At 31.7% G+C, this 22,056-nt stretch overlaps 1 protein-coding gene across 4 annotated transcripts in view; it reads left to right on the top strand.

Annotated features, from left to right (window-relative positions):
- The first annotated feature begins 2,572 nt into the window (after positions 1 to 2,572).
- LOC127730249 (acetylcholinesterase-like) overlaps positions 2,573 to 22,056 on the top strand; it is a 78,063-nt gene continuing 58,579 nt past the window's right edge. For 2 of the 4 annotated variants that reach the window (XM_052238548.1, XM_052238552.1), the window contains exon 1: positions 2,573 to 2,790. The gene's annotated coding sequence lies outside the window, so the exon portion shown is untranslated. Of the gene's footprint in view, positions 2,791 to 17,213; positions 17,243 to 22,056 lie in introns of those variants that run through there. The other 2 variants (XM_052238550.1, XM_052238549.1) reach the window with 2 other exon arrangements.

Here is a 22,056-nt window from a genome sequence, read left to right as displayed (position 1 = left end):
TTGGGTGAGTGCTAGGCTCTATGCAAGCGAAGGAATCCTTGCAACAACTCTCTGAGGAAGTCCAAAGGTGGCCTTGTTACATGGCAAAATGTCTATCCTATTCAACATCCCCTCATTTTTAAGTGGCAGTCCAAATTTCCCGCCCTTTGACATGGTCTACATACCCTGTTGAATCTACCTATTGTATACATTGTAAATTTGTTCTCGTGCTATGAAATTCTATGCAAGAAATAGTTGCCACCGGACGGTCAGCAAGCAACACGCAATCAATCTATTCATTGAAGGACAAAATCACAGTAACATGATAAAAGTTAACCACTGACAATGTTCTTGGCGAACAGATTAACATGCTGTAGGTTGAGTTTTTTAGTACTAAATCTGCACCTTATTGTCGTCCCATTTAGTGGAATAACAAAGGCGCATATGAGATCTATAACAAAATTAAGTAAAACATACATAAGTTGAGCCTTATTCGCAAGTTTCACAAAATCATTTCAATTCTGATGGCGTAATTGAAAAAGTCCAACTAATTCATGAATTAGATAACGGTAACAGCAAACAAATTCGATTTCTAACCCATGTTAAAATGTACATAACCAATATTTAAATGTAAGTCTATATATAGACATAAAACATTAACTAGAATCAAGGTATATGAAACCTTTAATCATTCAAATTAAAAAGGTTCTGTATTTAAAATCAATACACCAAAGCAATGTACACACTTTTTTGAATCGGTAATTATGTGCTCCAGTTCGCCTTTTCAATAACTTTAGCGGGCCTCGGTGGCCGAGTGGTATAAGTAATTCAACTTCTATACTACTTGCCTGTCAACACTGAGGTTGTTAGTTCGAACTACGCACATGGCAGTTGCGTTCGACTCCATTCTTATTTGACTAGGATTGCCAGTTTTCCTGCCGAAGTTCGGAGGTTCTCTCTGTACACTCCGGCTTCCTCCAACAATAACAACTGGCCGCCACAAAAAAGCAAAAAATCAATCAATCAATAACTTTGTCTTAAGGTAAATGTAAAAGTTGGTCGATAATACAGAGAGGGCACATACATAATGAGTGATGGCAAAATAAACACAAAAATTGTCTCTACATACATAGCAAAACTTTGCCAACTTTCCATTTGTGTTATAGTCCACATGATCACTTCATACTTCATTTCTTGTGAAATTCAAGTTTTCAATAATAGGCTGCAGTTTGTCTATCTCAATATCATTCAGTTCCAAAAATTCAGACTAATTGGTTAATAACAACAACCTTTTTAGACCGTTTGATACAAGACAAATTTTCTTTGTTTAAGTCAAACATCAGAATTCAAGTTTTCAACAATCGACTTTAGACTTTCTCTCACTTTTAGTCAGTCCCAAAATGGTGATTAATTGGCTTGTTTTAGCAAAGACCTTTTTACACAATTTTGTAAACAAAAACAATCGGATCACTGAGTGAATATTCTATATATATTTACTTATACCAATGTGTCGTTAAATGAAATTGGATACCCTGTATTTATCATGCTATTCAATAACATATGGTCAAATCGCTGAAACCCCTCCTAAATTATTGAAAACTATCATTCTGCATTGACAATAATATCTTGGTGTAAATTAGATACACAAATTCGGGCTAACGCCCTCAAGGTGTATCTAAATTACTTACATATAAGTGTTATCATTTATCAGCAAAAAGTTCAGGTTTTGGCAATTAAACCATAAAAAGACAAGATAGTACATCTATTCATATTGTCATACAAAAGCAGTGATAAAGTTTCAATTTGATTACAGATAAGCAGACGCAATAAAGATTTCATTCCAAATCCATAACTATGAAATATCTTCTGAATGTGTTACTGCATCTGGAAAATTTGAGATAATGACACTTTTCTTGTTTTATCAAAACTAATTTTTCTTTTTAGAACAAGAGAAAAGATAAGATAATTATTTAATACTTCTATGTAAATCAGATATGAGAAGCTTATATCTAGTTCATAGAACGTAGGTCTTTTATAACCTAAAATATAACCAATCTGGATGAAACATGTAACCAAAATTCCGTGAAACATCAACTTGTGATGTTATTACACCTTAAAAAGGAAAATGAAACACGAATATAAAATTTAAGCACAGAAAGGACCCACTCAAAAGACAAAAAAAACATAAGACCAGTAGCAATAGACTCTAAACAAACATACGAATTTCGAATAATCAGCAAACGCTGTTTTCAATTGTAAATATTTGCTTATTTATGCAATGCTTAGTAGTTTTTTTCCTACGTAATCAAACACAATTCTTTAGAATGTGTATAAGCTTTGAAATCAATAGCAAAAATAATTTATATTTGACTTTTCAGAAATATTCAATGTGGTTTCCGATAACGATAACTTGTCTTTAAACAATGGTACGACACTAATTACCTGTTATTTGTATACTGAATTGATGTAAATGGTATATGATAATTTACCAAAAAATGTCTTTTCAAGATGCAATTATTAAATTGTCAAAAACCCATTGGGTACCCTATGAAATCCGTTGACCCTCTTTTGATGCACTTCTTACTTCTTTATTGATCTTGCCTAATTGAAGAAACACACCGAGAAAACCGAAGGCATTAATTGTGGTTCTATTTGATGGTATTAATTGCGGTTCTATTTGATGGTAGCTGGCGTACTTACATTGTATCGTCAATCGTACAGTAGATTTCTTAACAATGATGTGATTAAGAGTGAAGAAAGATTTTATTGACGGATTGATATTCTTAACAAAATGACGATTATTCAACTTTGGTAAGTCTGTTTTTATTATATACTCATCTATATAACCAATTATTTTTTTCTATGTTATTCATTAAGTTCATGCACTTGTCGTTTTTACATTCAGTCGACCTTGCGACTCTTTGTTTCTTTTAAATGCCTTTTCATTCCAGACAATACTTTAAATGTCAAAAAAGAGTGTTGTTTCATTTCATATTATATTTGTATTTAATAATGTCCTTGTGCAAATAAATTGTGTGTTGGTTCAATTTTTTCTCTTTGCAATTTATAAAACAATGTGCTAATGCAAACATGTGATATAATTTGAAAAACGTTTGTTAAAAAACAACTGCGTGATCTTAAAAATATTCTTTCATGAACTGGAACAGGAATAAAAGGCCTGTTTAATGGGAAAAACTGATCCCATTAAATCACAATCATAGATGTGAATGTCTGTTTTCTTTTTCAATTTCTTCTATGGGTTTTAGTGTTTCAAAATGCATTATAACTGTCCATGTAAACAAACATAATTCATAAAATTAAACATGAGCAAACATACTCTGTCTATCATTGTGTAAGAAATTAAACCCAAAACAGAAGCAGTTTAATAGTTACGATGCTGAAAGTGGCATTAAACCCAAACAATCAATCAATCATAGTTATGAGGATTTGTAATTTAATGAGGACTGCTGAATTTAAAGCCTTGAAACGATGTCAACTCTATTGCCAAAGACAATAAGGTTTAAGTCAGTTATATTTTGTAATACAATTGTATGTACGGCTTTATTAAAAAGGTAAGGGGATGACCCATCTTGTCGGTTTTTGTATCAATGGCAATACATTACCAGAAAAAAAAGACAAAAACAGCAATTAATACTGTTCCCTCAAATCGTTATCTATCTTAAATAACTGCCAAAAAAAAATCTCATCACAAAATGATCAATGGCTGCGAGATGAATATCTTAACCCCAAAATGGAAAACTTATTATTTTTCCCGTTTCCTTATTAAATTTGATAAAACGTTTTTGACCACAGAAAATATGAGGGTGTTCATTTAGGAGCAGGATATGTATGACCTTTCAATAACATTTGATATCATCCCTACCGGGTCATCGTATTACTAAAGCATAATAATGCATCATATTACAATTTGATATCATAAAGGCAACACATTTGAATATAGAGCACAGGTTTTTTTGGGTTTTTTTTTTTTTGGTCTATATATATATATATCAGCAGGGTTTCTGAACATCAGTTGTTCGACCTGCTAGTCAAATCACTCATTTGGTCTTTTGGAAAATGTTGTTTGTGCTGTATTTAGACCCCTCTACCAAGAAATTTGATTTGCATGCACACGTATAAAAAATGCGGTTTTTATCCAACGCAATCATAGGTTTGAACGTTGTTTTCAATTTAGACTTGTTTATATATATATCCTTTGAGTTCGGTATTTTTGTTATTTTACTTTTTGTAACAATTTGATAACATGATTACATTTGTTAAATAAATTAAAAACGTATATCAAGTTTTGAGTTCTCATTATTGTCCATATTTATGACAGTAGATATCGTTTTTTTTTTGCTCAAGTATCTGTACACTCAAATAGTGGTCTGTAATAACAGTTCAATGTAGAACGTCCAGCCTTCAAAGTTGAATTATTTCCTAAAATGTATTGTTTCGATTTAAATTAAAGCTTTGACATAGAGCAATACATGCTAATGTGGGTGTGGTGATTCATTTTGGGTTCCTCTCTTGATATTGAACCATCGCTGTTTGATTCATAAGATAATGTGAATAATTATTCAAAACATCTACGCCTCGAAACCTGTTATTGCACATCCACATGCAAGTGTTCACCAAACATATGATTAGTTATACTGAAATCACTACCTTAACATCAATATATATATCAGGTGACAAAAACATGCTTTTGTACTTGAATCTTAAAACATTTTGTGAAATGATAATCTGATAACTAGTAGTTTTCTTCTACATTGACTACGATTAATGCTGCATTATTATGCCACTGTCCTAAGTCAGGAACCTGTTGTTCAGTGGTTGTCGTTTGTTGTTGTGGTTCATAGGTGTATCTCGTTTTTAATATAGATTAGACCCTTGGTTTTCCTGTTTGAATTGTTTTACACTAGTCATTTTGGGCCCTTTATAGCTTGCTGTTCGGTGTGAGCCTAGGCTCCGTGTTGAAGGCCGTACTTTGACCTATAATTGTTAACTTTTTATACATTTTGACTTAGATAGAGAGTTTTCTCATTGGCACTCATACCACATCTTCTTATTTATATTGTATAAATTGGTATAGTTGAAATTATTGCAATTGTTTATAAACAGTTTCTATTTTACTATGAAAGAATTAATGACTGTTTATAACATGTACCATTTTTTTAAAGGAAGCACTGCATACTCGCAGTTAAGAATTTGTTTTATGCAGGAAGAATAAGTACGATGCTAATTGTGTTGAGCGTAATATCGTTTCTAATCAAAAATTGTAAACCTACGTCATAAGACTATACCACGCTGTGTACATCAGAGATCGTATTACGTTCTACAGCAATTTAATGATAAAACCACTTTTTACTTATAATAGAAAAAAAACGTAATTATAACCTATACAACATTCACTTGTGATACAATAAAACATTCCAAGCTGAAGTTCTCTTCATTTAAAAGAACTTGAACACATGACAGTTAGTTACTACATGTGGAACGAGGTTTGTTATTGTTTTTTGGTTTTTCTCACAACTAAGTATATACAAATTCCTCCATCATTAGTTTACCTTGCTGTGATGTTCGTCAAAAAGATACAGAGAAATGAAAAACAAACTATATGCAATAATTACATTGGTAAAGATTGTTATAAATTTTGATAATTGCTTCAGATGAGATGCCTGGAAAGATCAACGCACAAACCAATGTATGTGCCGCCATAATTATAAAGCCCTAACATTTTCCCCATACTTTTTTTAGCTAAAGGCAGATGACAGGTGATATCTTTATGGATAACAAGTAGGATCGAATTTTGTTTTCAAAGTTTTCGTGGTATTCAAAGTTTTTTTTCAAAAAAATCAACGCCAAGCATTAATACAATCCTAGAGATTTTGCTATTTTTTTGTATTTTCAATTTGATTTTCGATATTTTACATCTGTATTTTTATAACATTCATAAATTCAATCTAACTTTCAATATTATACTTCTATACATACCCTTTTAAATTTCCAGTTTGATATTCATTTGTATTTTTAATATTCAACAATTTTCCAATGCGTTCATAAATGCAATTTGACTTTCAATATTTTAGTTTTTCATATACTCGTTAAAATTTATCGGTTGAAATTAATTTCGGATATTTGTTTGATTTTCTATATTTTTTTATTTGTATTTTCACATTAAATCGGATATTTAATTGACTTACACTGTTCGGTATTTGCACATACCCCTTAAAATTTTACAGTTTGATATTCATGTAGGCTATTGATATTCAATATTTGATTGCCTATTGGTATTTGAGCAGACATTCTATTTGAAATTGAATATTTAAAATCTATTTTTTTTTAATTCGTTCAGACATTCAATTTTACTTTCAATATTCGACTTTTGCATATATCTCCTACATATCTACCGTTTAGTATTCATTTGGATATATATTTAGATGTTTTTACAGTCAGCATTACTTTTATTAAAATCAGTCAAACATTAAATTTGAATTTCGATATTCGACTTTTTCATAAATTATACAGGAAAAAAAGTTATTAGTTTATTTCACCCTTCCAGTGTTATATTGATATATTAACATTGAAATAAATACCAAACTGTCCAAAATGTTAATCAAATGTTTTATTTTTTGTTTTCTTTCCTCCTTATATCATATCGAATACCGCCGAATACGTCCGGTCGAAAAAAGACGTCAAATCCGATGCCTCGTTAAGAGATAGCACAACGCTGTCTTTGCACATTCAGAACCCTTTCGACAACTCTTTGTGGGGTCCGAAGATGGACCAATATTTCCTCATTTTTAAGTGTCATTCTCAATTTCTAACACATCATTCCGGTCAAACCCCTATTTCAGGACATACCATTTGTATTTATTGTTGATTTATTCTCCTCCTGAACATGCATGAAATATGTGCCACTGTTCACAACGCAAGTAACAATCAATTAATGGAATACGTCAAAACAAAAAAACAAACTTAATCCCCAATCTCCGTAGCTTAACATAAATACATTTTCTTAATTAGATGTAGCGTATTTAGAGCCAAGATTCTCTGCTTGTAGTAGTTGTATCAAAAATACATCATCAGTTTTTTTACAGTTTTGTTTACATGGCATCAAAATAGATACAACACACTATTGTTAAATACTAAAGGTTGCTGTTGTTTTAGTTTATTTTTGCTATGATGATGTCAACACTCATTATTTTGAAGTGCTAGCGTTTTACGATTATGATGATCTAAACTAAGAATATTGTCCAAATGATGCTGTTTATTAACTAGATGATTGAGATTTTAAAGTTGAAGTAATTGGATTTCAAAAGATATTCCAGATTTCTTTGACTGTGGATTCATTTATGTCCTAGCAAAGTAGATGGAAGAACTCATTCATTTGATTACAGGATGTAATATTGTAGTATGGATATTGATATCAGTACTGGTGTAGTGCATGATGAACTTCGTTTTTTGCTATGATGGTCGTATTGTAAGGAACAGATTACCTAAGCTGTACCTTGGCAAAACTATTCTGAATTTTGGCCCTCAATGCTTTTCAAATTTGTACTTCATTTGGCCTTTTTTATTTTGGAGAAGGGGATTCGAACGTCACTGATGAGTCTTTTGCAGACGGAACGCGCGTTTGGCGAACACAATTTGAAGCCTGGTTCTATAATGAATTTATTGCCAGGTGTTTATCCGTTTTTATGGTTATTGACCTTCAGTTCGTAAAGAAACTTATCATGCAAGCAGGAACTTTATAGTCAAATATCAGTACACATATTTTGTACAAGATCATTTAGTTCCTTTTGTGGATTTGAACGGGAATTGTATTTGGAAGGTTATTCATTGTTTATACTGCAATTTATCAAAAATAAACTTGTATATACTTCATATAGGAATATGGCAGTTGTTTTGCAGTCGTATCGTTATTGAGATAGGGGAGCGTTTGGTTTTGTCAGGTTTTATGGTATTATCCCCTTTTAAATTTACCTTGGAGTTCGGTATTTTTGTTAATACATTTCTCATGGCACCATAAAATTAAATGGGTAGATTTTTTCCTTCAACTGTCATCATCTGAAACTAATATTTTAACTTTTTCGAATAAACCTTTTGAGTTCAATATAGTGATTCTGTTACTTATCAAATATACATATTGGAAAACAACCCGCAATTCGTAATAAAAAGTACATGTAACATATACATGGGAATTACACAAGATGTAGATACAATTTATTCAGATAGTCTTACGAGATTGGTAGCTTTAATGATATGTGATTACATAGTAACCTAATGGTCAGTTGATTAAACAAAACGCAGTTGGATTTCTTTTGTCGAGTAAACCAAATAATTGTATTTAAAGGCTAACTGTTATTTACTTAACTAATAAATTGCTATTCTCGTAAAATCATCACTAAACCAATAAATATACTTTTTACGGTAATTTCGTTAACAAAGCAAACAATTTCCAAATTTGATTATCTAGCAAAAAAATATCGTCTAAATATTTGCAAGAATCGTTGAAAATATCCATCAAATGTTGTTTTGTTCTAAATAAAGTCTATATACTCACACCATGACGTCATTAAATTTAATTGGATATCCTGCATTTAACATGCTGTATTCTAAAAAGGGTCAAATTCCTAAAACTACTAGACAGTGTACATTATCTTCAAAACAAAGACAAACAATATGAAACGAAAAAGCTTAATCCATTCATTGCATTCAAATGAGTGTAATGTTTGTTACTGAGTTTTCATATGGTATGGCACAAAACTAATTTGTAGGTAGTTAATTTGGTTTTCAGTCTTGGTTTTGATTTTATAAAACAGTCTCGTACAAGTTAACTTCGTTATGTTATATACGATAATCAACGTGTTTTTAATTTTTTTCTAAGGAATTTTTATTAACCTTTTCTGTTCTGCACCAAGATTGGCAGTAAAGGATGAAAATTCGCTGATAAGTCTATAGCATTTGTTGAGTTTCCAATTTTAGGAAAAGTACTCTTGCTTGCGTACTAAATCAGAAAGTTCACATTGAAAGTGAATCCAAAAAAGCGCTTCGGACGCATAAAATGTATAAAGTGTTTCTTTAATTTTTTCATAATTAGTTCTTTTTCTTTTTAACTAAATAAAGGCAACAGTAGTATACCGCTGTTCGAAACTCATAAATCGATAGAGATAAAAACAAATCCGGGTTACAAACTAAAACTGAGGGAACCGCATCAAATATAAGAGGAGAACAACGACACAACAAAAACACAACATTAAAATGTAACACACACAGAAACGAACTATAATGTAACAATGGCCATTAACTAAACCTGGATAGTTGATTCATATATTAATTGCGGCATATCGTTGCAAATAGATTTAATTATGTTACATGTGGGAATTTCAAGGTACTGACCAATAATGAATAATTTTAAAAATATCAAAGTAAAATCCCGCCAAAGCATAAATTCTTAGAAAACATACAAAAACTATAATGCTCGAGATGAGTGACATTTTGACGTAGTTTCTACACTTATATTCTCATTAACAAATTAATGAAATGGATAAGGTTGGTAAAATGATGACGTTAAACAGATCATGGTGAAGTTCAAACATTCCAATTAATTAATCACAATATCTATGTTATTATTTTATCAATCTCAATATTGGAATGCTACAAGATATCTGAAAAGCTTATGTATTGTTCCTTGTCAAGTTAGCGAAAGGTGAAGTGTAAATATAAGTCAATAATTGTCTTAGTCATGTACATGAATGTTACTTACAGCCATACACCGAAATACCATCGGCTTATAATAACAATAAGTAGTTGTAGTATCAGTGCCAATGTGATAACTAGCCTTCTATAGGACGGTATTGTGAATAACTACATATCTAAGGTCAAATCCTGTACCATAATACCAAAAGGTAAGCCTTAAACAAATGTTTAACAACAACAAAAACAGACAACCAACAGCATTGTTTGTAATCAACAAAATATACGAAAAGCAAATATGACACAATTCTTTAACCTTTTATTATCGACCAATACTTTGTTGATTTGTTTTACCTTTAACATTGAGTAATTGTACCCTTCGCAAATTCTTCTGATAAAATGCAAAAAAATTAAGATACCTCACGGTTTACAGACTTTTGAGTTTTGTACCGTCACTTTCGTAAACGCTAAACACAACTTCACACAAATTGGCAGTGGAATAACAGTAACTATGGAAAAACCCAGTTGAAACAGACTGAACCTTTCAGATTGGCAACCAAATGTAAAATTAACCATCTCCACTATCTTTTCCCGTAATAAAAACGAAAAATAATGAAATATAAGTATTAAAGAAACAAACACATAGATGTCACCATGTCATGGAATTGAAAATCTCCATATTTTCTAGAAATACGTCATTTTGGTCAGGAAGTCCTGAAATTGAAGTAGGCAGTTTATAAATAAATATTTTGGGACGTCCTTAAATCAAATTGCACAGGTTTGTAAATATTTGTGGACGTCATGAAACCACTGCTTGTAGATCGAAAGGATCCGTGTACAACATTTACATTTGGAAAGTTTTCAGCTAACAAAAAGAAAGATAAAATGTTTATTGTAAGAATGTATATAAAAAATACCGAACTCAAAGGCAAATGCTAAAAGGGGAAGTCCATAAAAATTGACTAAATTATGCTATCTATCAACGGAACAAATGAAAAACAACTGCCATATTCCTGACTTGGTACACGCATTTTCCGAAGAAAATGGCGGATTTAACCTGGTTTTATAACTAGCTAAACCTCTAAGCTGTTCTCACTATACTGTTGATTCATAGGTTTTCGTGGATACCAATTTTCGTGGATTGAGGGAAAATTGTATTTTCGTGGATGTTTGATTTCGTGGTTTTGCCAAAGTCTGTATACAAATCGTTGTAAGAATGATTTCCATTTCGTTAATCATCTTAATTCGTGATTAACCTATATATCACACGAAATCAAAGAAAATTGTTATCCAACAAAAACTAATGAATCCACAGAAGTTCTCTAGCTAGATTTGTATTAGTGTTTTTTTATCATTATTTTGATTTACGTGAAATAACTTTAGTAAATTGAAACATAGTTTTCAAAGAAGATACTTAAAACTCTACTATGACTGAATAATTGAATGATAAATATCGTTAAGAGGGCTATAAGTTACATAAAGAATATTCTTATAGCTCAAGTTTTGTCCTTAATACGCAGCTGTTCTTCTAAATAATATTACCCAATTTCACAGTATGCTTCGCAATAAAACAGGTGTACAAAACAAAAAAACATCAAAAGTCTTTACTAATTATATCAATTTATAGCTTTGAAACGGTCTGTAAGATTGAGATTTTAACATCCATTAATGATTTAATGATCATTATTTTTGCTGAGACCATCTGTAAACGTTCAATAAAAATATTTTAATGGACTTTATTTATGTAACTTGATTAGTAAATAAAGAAAGGATTCTCACAATTCAAATCAATTTTTTATTCTCAAAAGAAATTTGAAACCGTATAACCAAATTATTCTTGTCATTATGCTTTATAGAATATGATCTTGTAAAAAAAACAACATTATTATCTTTCAAACGAAACAACATCCCAACTTTTGTGAATGGTGTAGTTATTTTCAATGTCTGATTTTAACGTTATAACATTAACGGTTCCAATTTTAATGCACCAGATGCGCATTTCGACAATTAATGTCTCTTCCGTGCTGCTCGAGGCCAAAGTATTTGAGTATCCAAAATCTAATGCAAATGTTAAAGAGCGAATCAAACCAAAAAGGACCTAAATATAATAGCCAAATCCATCTAAAGTCAACTTTTTCTAAGGGAGTTTGAACCTTATTGTCTTGATAAGTTTTAAATTTATAAACGAACAATTCAAGAAAGTTTTGTTATAAATCAGGATAGTACTATAACAATACCATATTTGAATGAAAGTTTTTCTGTGATGCTATCATGCAGGTTAATTTTACCTTTGACATATGGCCACGAAATACAAGAGGATTCCAGATTTTCTTCTATTCCTACATTGTACAATTTAAAAGAAAATAAGATGCAAGTCTGGATCGGTTACTGTAATGGTTAATCTTAATTCATAATAAGACCTTGACCTTTTGCGTTGAAATGTAAGCTTTAATTTCTTACCTTGATATACAAAGTACAAATCTAACAATAAAACGTCTTTTTACATAAACGGTCATTCAAAAGTTAAACAAGTTACATTATATCATTATTAGATTATTTGTTTTGATTTGTTAGATAATATAGCATCATCAAAAATAAAGGTGTAGAATTTGCTGAGAGCAATTATTTGATATGATGGTTTATGATCACTATCACGAATTGGTCGACCGATACGATATTTCTATGTCAGTTTTCCCAGTCTAAGATTTTAAGATACCAGAAAAGTCGATTAACCTGTAATTTTAATGATTGTGTTTTATTCCCGAGTGTGATTTAAAATGGCGGGTGAAGCATGCGTAGCAGGAGACACATACTCTGTTGACGCACCCGGTCTCGCACTTTTTGAGTTCATATGATTCCCTTAGTTTTTGTCTGTTACCTGTATTTGTCATCTTAATCGATTGATGGGATTTGAACATCAGTAAACTAGTGTTGCCTTAATTTATTTTTAATACAGTTCTTCTGACTACTTCGTGTTGGTTCTGATAACGAAGTTACGAAATTCGATAAAAATATTTTTGGGCATTAAATATGTACAAACGTTAAACTGAGTTTAACTGTACGTATTGATGTGCGTTTGTTTATTCTACATTGGCTAGAGGTAAAGGGGAGGGTTGAGATCTCACAAAACATGTTTAACCCCGCCTCATTTTTGCGCCTGTCCCAAGTCAGGAGCCTCTGGCCTTTGTTAGTCTTATATGTTTTTTTTTTAATTTTAGTTAATTTGTTTGCACCTGTCCTAAGTCAGAAACCCGATGTTCAGTGGTTGTCGTTTGTTGATGTGGTTCATAAGTGTTTCTCGTTTCTCGTTTTTATATAGATTATAAAGTTGGTTTTCCTGTTTGAATGGTTTTACACTAGTCATTTTGGAGGCCTTTTATAGCTCGCTGTTCGGTGTGAGCCAAAGCTCCGTGTTGAAGGCCGTACTTTGACCAATAATGGTTTACTTTTACAAATTGTGACTTGGATGGAGAGTTATCTCATTGGCACTCATACCACATCTTCTTATATCCATTTATATGTTTCGGAGACCAGAGTAGTTATCTCGCTCCAGTTGGATTCCACCGAATTGATAAGACTTCAACATCAGTAAACTAACGTTTCGTCTTATTTAAAACATTGATGATTTGTTGTTCTTGTTGTTTAGTCTTTAGTTTTCTATGTTGTGTTTTAAGTACTGTTAAGTTTTGGTCGTTTTGTTTGTTTTTTCCCATGAAATTGTCAGTTTGTTTTCGACATATATGTTTGAAAATCCCTTTGGTCTGTCTTTTCCTTGGCTACATTTGCCAAAAAAATATTGATGTTGCAATCTCAAATGACGGTGTGATATTATAAATTTTGTGAAGTTTGAAAAACTATATTAAAATACGTTATATTGATGTCTCATTGAACTATACCATACATATCATTGTATGCATAGTGTGAAATAAATTCTAGTGAAAGTGGTCCTACCCCCAGATTCAATTTATAACACTTTTCTGTAACTAACCTATATCACCTCATTGACAAAAGTGTTTAACCCATTTTTTCCGTTTTCGTGTTTTATAATTCAATATCTAGTCATTTACTTCAAATGACCACAGATTGCTGTTGATGATCAGAAAATAATCACAAAATGGTCGTAAATGCTCAAACCTAGAAGATAAAACTCTTATCACTCTAATCAAGTTGTATGCGTTGATACATCTCAGACTTTCTCATTAAGAAAGTCTTAAGGATCAGGTCAAATTAATACGCTAAATTGAGTAATTGATTTACTCCGAATCCTACAAAGCGATAAATCCTTCCGTTGATATATAATTAGTTCCTTTTGATTTTGGCTCTTGGGAATTCAGATATTAATTGTAATGAATGTGTTTGATGTCGACTGTTTCTCATTGCCAGAACTTTATTGACAATATTTTCTCGTGTATCTGAATTAAGTTACATTTCAACTGTTCCGTGTCTTCACAAATTAGGGATATACAGATTAATTATTTTGGTGTTTAGCATCAGTTAATTTTAACAAATTGTAATGAAAAGATAAATTATCACATCTAATCAATCACGCAATATTTCGTCAGTGAACCATTGACATACACAAGAAAGTAACTGACAAAATGTCAAGTATTCAACGCTATACATACATACTTCCTGGTCTTTCCGTCAGTACATATACACCAAGATTTCGGAGAATTTTTCTCTGTTTAATAGACTTATTATTTATACTCAACAGTCCAAATATGTATTGACATGACTGTTTCTTTTCTGTATAGATTCTGTTATTGTATGTCGTTATTTAGAAAATAAACACGTTTAAATTAAATAATGAATAAAAATAAAAGGTAATAGGTTATGAAAAGAAGCGACATGGTCACGTAACTCCATTTATAATGTGCAAACCAAGATGGAAAAATATAAGGGAATCGCATGAATTCTTGAACTTTGACAAACGGAATGCGTTGACGTGATAAGCGTCTCCTATCATACATGCATCTCCCGCTATACGAATCCAAACTCAGTCAAAATGTCACAATATGGAGTTGGACACCGTCGGTTATTACAGATAAGACGACTATTTTGGTATGCTAAGATCTAAGTCTGTGACAAAATATCTTTCGTGAGTTGTTAACCCATCATATTGGTCAACCAACTCGCTATGTCGATAGCCAAACTTGTAAAGTGTCAATTTTAATCTTTGTTCCTCGTAACCCTTCCAGAGAACTTTTTGGTGTCGGGAGCACATCCCTGTTAAAAGAGTACTTTTCATGTGAACATGCACGCAAGTAACGTGAGGTTCCAACTTATAAATACATTTGAACAAAAAGGACTGTTCCAACAATTGAATACCTTAAAATATATATTTCAAGGATACATAGTAAATATTTATATATACCAAACAGCAAGTTAAACTTCAAATTCAACATTGGAGTAATTATATATATTCATATATATAAATATATTAAAAACAAAACTATATAACATTATATGATGGAAGCATACCGATGTTCAATTGACAGTCTTTAGTCCATGCATAAAGACTTATACATATAATGAGAGTGAATAAATCGGGAATCACCGGTGAGAATTATCTCTCATACTATCCATGGATCCCCAACATGTTTTCACAGTCATTACAGTAAAAATGTTAAAATCCAGGAACATGACAAAATCGATTAAAAAGCCTATCTGACCATCTTAAAGGACATGATTAATATGTGTCAGTTAAAATTTCAACAATCATTTTGTTAACTGATAAACTGAAGTGATCGAACAATTTCAATACACATTTTATTAGTAATTATTTTTATATGAATACGAAAAAATAATTTTCAGTAATTGCGACAAAGGATTAATATTGAAATTCACTTCCTCATTGATAGTTTAATATTGATTGATATACCAGTCAGTACGTTTCTAACCAATTTGCACAACAGGCACTTCCAAGTTTGATGGATATCTTACAAATACCTAAGATTGATCATCTGTTGAATTGTATTTTTTTAATACCCCAAAAATTGATTTATTGTGAATTTTTGCGAATGTTTACTTTTTCATCTTAACTAAAAATACATTTATTCAACCATCAAAAGTTCAGTAGTGGTAAAAGTTGTATGTCCTTTTACATGTTGCATTAATTGCCATGAAGCTGAATTTGTAGTCTGTAGTTATCATAAATAATTTTGAATAAATCTGATTTTGCAGTAACCGAATTATTGTCCCCAACAACTAAGCTTTTGACATCTCGTACATGTAAAATATATTTCCGGAAGACTAGACATTAATCTATTAATCACGGGTTTGATGAAATATTATTGCCTGTGGGTTCATGATTGCCCTATTCCGTTAAAGACGATAAAATGGATAAACAATAGGTAGCTGATAACGTAAAGTACGATAATAATAACACGATTATAATAGCACCATACATGTCCACAATGACAATAGCACGATAATAATAACACGATTATAATAGCACCATACATGTCCACAATGACAATAGCACGATAATAATAACACGATTATAATAGCACCATACATGTCCACAATGACAATAGCACGATAATAATAACACGATTATAATAGCACCATACATGTCCACAATGACAATAGCACGATAATAATAACAAGATTATAATAGCACCATACATGTCCACAACGACAATCCACGATAATAATAACACGATTATAATAGCACCATACATGTCCACAATGACAATAGCACGATAATAATAACACGATCATAATAGCACCATACATGTTCACAACGACAATCCACATAAGACAAATTAACTTTAACGTATGTATAATTGAAAATCAAAAAGCTATACGAATACTTAAATATCGTGAAAGTCAACCATTAACTTGAAACACAGTATTAAGTTACTGAAAGATGCAGTAAAGGACTGTGCCAAACAATTTTCGACTAAGGAATAATACCTTCAAAACTCTTTCTGATTGGATAAACTATATTACATTGAAATAGAAATCATTTCAAAACCAAAAAGAGCAGTTCTATTCCTGCATGAAATCACACAAAAGTATACCTTACTGTTAAAACACAATTCTGACTGAATGTTTAGAATTTTGTATTGACGCTTGTCGTTAAATTAAAGGACTTACTTGACCAAGGAAAAAAAGACCGCACATAAATTGAAAAACAGAGTCAAACTAGATTGCTACTATAGAAAGAAAACTATGGTAGCTACAGCTATGATAGAATACTGCTAGTCAGGAGCAAAAAAAAAACAGAAACAAAACACCTAACATATATCATGAAGTGAAGTCTCCTTATTAATTCAATTAAGATTTCAATATTTGTGAGACAAATAATGTTTAAAAACGTCAGACCATTAGCTTAAAATCCATCTAACAGAATTAGTTAGTACATCACGCCTTTGGTCCTTACGGTTCAATGTATGAACAATTAACAGTTCCATTTCTGACACTACAATAGAATGTAGGATGATAAGAACCATCTTATATTATTTTCACAGATCAGATGCTGATATCGACTAAACTGTTTTGAGAGTTTTCAAAAGTCTGTGATATCTGTAATCCTGTAAAAGTTTTTTGTGTTAATGTAAGTTTGCTAATTAAAATCAAAGTTATTAGAATATACAAGTATTCTAGCAAATCGTACAAGTTAGTAGTTATACACGCCATAGAATGCACTTAGATGAGTATCGCCTTCTAAAAAGGAAAGTTTGTGATGACAATATCGAAGCGTTCTTGTCGTATGTTTCAGCTTTAATTTGTCTGGTTTCTCAAAAAAAGGATTCACACAAGATTGTTACAATAAATAAAAGATTCTGGTTCATGTCTAATTAACATCTGTTCACAGAAGAACATGGACATTTAAACAATTATAACACAATTGACGTTTAAATTTTGAAATAGTGAATTTCCCTTTTCTGAGTAGCAATATACCTGTTCAACATGAATGTTTTGTATATTTATTACAGTTGGATTACTTCCTTTTTTACATGCATCCGATATTGCAAAGTATACTTTTGAAGCTCACTGGTTTTTTAATTATTATTTTTGTACATTACATTATTACCCCAATATAAGTCAGTAAACTGATATCATTACTGTCATTTACGGTCACCGTTAAGATTAGGTCGATTATTTTCAAGTGAATGTCACAAATGGACGTTAGGCATATTTCCCTTTGCGTTTCATCTCTTTTACAAATGTTTGACACCTTGCTGTTCTTCTAGTTAGTGGTCATCACATTGGTTTTAAGACTGTGTAGGTTTCGTTTATGTGTTTCACATCTCCTTTTTTTATATTTACCCGCTTCATTATATGCGCCTGTCACAAATGAGGGACGAAAGATACCAAAGGGACAGCCAAACTCATAGATCCCGAGTCAGGAGCCTTTAAAAAAGTGGTTATTCGTTGGTTGCTATTTGTCATATTTTTTTTTTTTCGTTTATTGTTTAGTCATAAATCAAGCCGTTGGTTTTTTTCGTTTGAATGGTTTTACATTTTGTCATGGCTGGTCCTTTTATAGCTATACTATAAATAAGTTAGACTATAAATGTTGAAGGCGACCTATATTGCATAAATCCGTTTCATTTGGACTATGTTTGTTAGTTGTCTAATTGTCAATTATAGCATATCTTCATATTTTACATTACACTAGGTGTGGGTTTTTAAAACCGATAACAGTTTATAACCATGGTTTAACGTAAAATTATTCAGTATTAATAGAAGTCATACCACATTTGCTTGAGGTAATGGATGTCTTGGGGAATGTCTTCAAAATGAAATTGCGTTTATTTCCAAATTCCAATATTTTAGTGCCTGATAATCATTTGATCTTATTTTTTCGTTCATTACGGAAAAGGTACTAACGTCAGCATTATGATTTACTGACCTAGTACAGTCGTACCGTGTTATACAAATAAATTGACATAATTTCACTATAGAGTCTTCTGTTTCATTTATTTAGCTGTAGTAATGTATCATTATCACTTAGTGCTGGTGTAATTTAAATTTTATCATTTTCTTGGTAAAATCGAAAATTATGTTTGAACAAAACTGTTTCATGAGACTCGTTCTTAGCAATCGTTTATTGTATCGTCCCAGCTACAGATAAAAAAGTAAGAAGATCGAAGGAGATATATTTATTGTTGATAATTTACTGAATGTTCTGACAATCTAAATAATGATGTAATTGACGTGTTACTACACCGTCATTAATCATCTACCTCGAGCGTACTGTGAAGTTTAGAGATTAACGCTATGAGCATCAGCGATTATGGCTTCCATTGTCTAGAAACTGCTGGAATGAGGGATTTTTCCTTCAGATACCCGCTGATATGCTATTGGTATTTGTTTTCAAAGCCATATCTCCTTAACAACTTATAATAACACCATTCATTTAACAAACAAAAGTGTCTAGTTGTCAAGAAATTCAATAGACTTTACAAAATAAAAAGGCTGTGTTCTTATACATTTAGATGACAAATATTTGCAATATAGATTTGTTTGTAACGTCATCATATCATATCATAGAAATGTACTTGTATTACATGGAGAGTAAATAAACTTAAAACTACACCTAAACAATATTATGAAAACTAGCAGATTTTCCAGAAAGTTATATTGCTTTTGAAGTACTGATACTGCATGTGAACTGAATGTTGTAGTATTGGTGATCTATAAAATTTATATAATTTTAAGTTAAATGACTTTGAACTTGTCATCAGTAACTGCAAGCATTCTTTTGGGCTTCCTTTCAGTATCTGGGAGAATTCTTTGGGCTTGCTTTCAGTAACTGCGAGAATTCTTTGATGTTATTTTATTTATTATTGGTCTTCCTGTACTTAATTTTAGTGTGTGCTCTTTCATGTACCTGTTCAAAATGATAAGGAGAGGGTTGAGATATCAAAAATGTAATGTAGACCCGGAACATGTTAACCTGCAAAGTTTGGAACCAAGCTAAATTTGTTTTTTGTTGTATATTCTGGGTGTTTTTTTTTTTTTTTCTTTATTTGAATAATGAAGACAGATAGTCGAACAAATTTTGTCACATTTATTCAAAACATTGTCTTTTTGGTCAGGACTTTTGAGTTGACCCTCATGCGTCTTTGTGGATATTTGTGTCGTAATTGACAAACACCCTACATTTGCTTTTATACATATTTGTCTATCTTTAGCACTCCTTTCTTGTCAACTGAATTAGAAAATCACAACCAACAAAACAATTTTTATTGAAAAAGAGGGGTGAAAGATACCAAAGGGACACTCAAACTCATAAGTCGAAAATAAACTGACAACGTTATGGCTAAACAAGAAAAAGACGAACAGACAAACAATAGTACACAAAACACAACATAGAAAAATAAAAATTAAGGAACACGAACCCCAGCAAAAACTGGGGGTGATGTCAGGTGCTCCGGAAGGGTAAGCAGATCCTGCTCCACATGTGGCAACCGTCGTGTTGCTCATGTAAGTACAAACCCGGTAATAAGTCTAATACGGTATGTCACATTCAGGAAAAGGGATTGTAGTTACGACATTAGGAACATATCCGCTATCATCTGTGAAGCGGATATTCCGTAACGGTCAACCAACTCGTGATGGCGTCCGTAAAATTTACGAAGGGATGATTTCAACTTCACCACTTGGAACGTTTGGTTTAATAGCTTCCTTGTGAGATAATATTAGTACATTATACATTATACATAACACCAGGTAGTGTCTTCCTGTACTATTCATAAAGTTGTGGTATGAAATCTACTATGAATTACTGCCGCTTATTAAAGAGTGTAGGAGGGCATAATTTAGTATCTGTAGAATAAGTTCTTTGACCTTGCTTTCAGTAACTGCGATGATGTTTTGATGCGATTTGGTTTTGCTTTTTAATATTTTGTACTGGTTATTTTGTTATCTTTCAAACCGTTTTGATAGAGCTAAAGGCTTTGTTTTGTCCTGATATTTTTTAGCGTGTTCTTTAAAGTGTATGAAGTTATGGTGTGTTATGATCTTCAATGATCCAACTATCCAAAAAAGAACAAAAGACGAGGATGAACACAGCTATTACAGGTCATCAAACGGCCTTCAACAATGTGAGCAAAACTTTTTACAGTATTAGTAAGTTATAAAAGGCCTAGTTGGAAAAAACCAACGGCCTGATTCATGCTAAAACAATAAATAAAAATCAAATTTGGCAGACAGCAACCAACAACAACAATTTAGTTACAGGTTCCTGGTTTTGAACAGACACTATAGTATTAGGCCTGGTTAAACATGTTTGTATGTGCTGAACCCTCCACTTACTGGTGACAGTTGATTAACAACACAACATAAGAGCAGACTAAAAATCAGGTGGGAATGGCTTGATTCAACAGATCGGCACCAATCACAAATAAACATTTTACATAAAGACAAAACTTCTGTTTGATAAGATTCTGTGGAAGTGTAAGACTAAAGACCGATACTCGGAGTCAGAATAATATGTCCGGGTCTTCCCACGAATCGTCAACCTGTAAACTAGCACATTAAAAATTCAGCTCAATTTGTCGGTGTAGTACATAGCAGGGTTCATATTCATATCACATTTACATGTTCTTGTCCTGAATATTCATTCAATTTGCCACTGGCTGTTAGTCAGTCATCCATCATTATCATCGTCATTACCCTGTTGGTAGTTAATTGCAATGTCTCAAAACAATGATTTTGTACGGAATGTGGTAAAAAATAAAAGTGTGTCCTTATCAAAATTTTATGCTGATTATTTGCTTCGCTTTATCTTCATTTTTCAATTATAAATATGTTGATATACTTGTTTTTTACATGTGTTGTTACCTATACAACTGTTATAATTCTTGGAGTCAATAAACCAATCATTGCTTCTCCATCGCTCGTAAATATAGATCCGTTATCACCCTTGCTATATTGTATCATGCATTGAAGTAGAAACTTATCGCTCAAGGCAGACGACATTTTCCAACTGTGATTGGAAGTGAAACGCTAAAGAACGCGATCTCTTGTCAATTAGAGCTGTTTGTCTTTAGCGTAAACTTCCGATTTTCGGTTTTTTGATGTGAAAGACAAATAAATCACTATTTATTAATTTTTTGTGGAAAAATAATTGATAAACAAATTACTTTATTAAATATTCGTTATCGGTTGTTTGTCAGAAAACTGTGTCAAAATGAAATCTATTTCACAAATTAGCATTTGGATAGATACGAAGAGAAATGGTAAAGCTATTAGATAGCAAAAATAACTTCCTTGATCTAAAATGTAACAAACATTTCATGGTGGGCACTAATAATTCGCATCATAAATTGGGTAAATTATGAGCTTGATGATAGAAAAGTAAGACAAGAGAACAACCGTGCGGGAAATTAGTGAGAAGTGCATTGTGTGTACTATTTT

Source organism: Mytilus californianus, unplaced genomic scaffold (genome assembly GCF_021869535.1).
Source record: "Mytilus californianus isolate M0D057914Y unplaced genomic scaffold, xbMytCali1.0.p SCAF_2, whole genome shotgun sequence".
NCBI lineage: Eukaryota > Metazoa > Mollusca > Bivalvia > Mytilida > Mytilidae > Mytilus > Mytilus californianus.
This window is presented reverse-complemented; position numbering and strand designations above follow the sequence as displayed.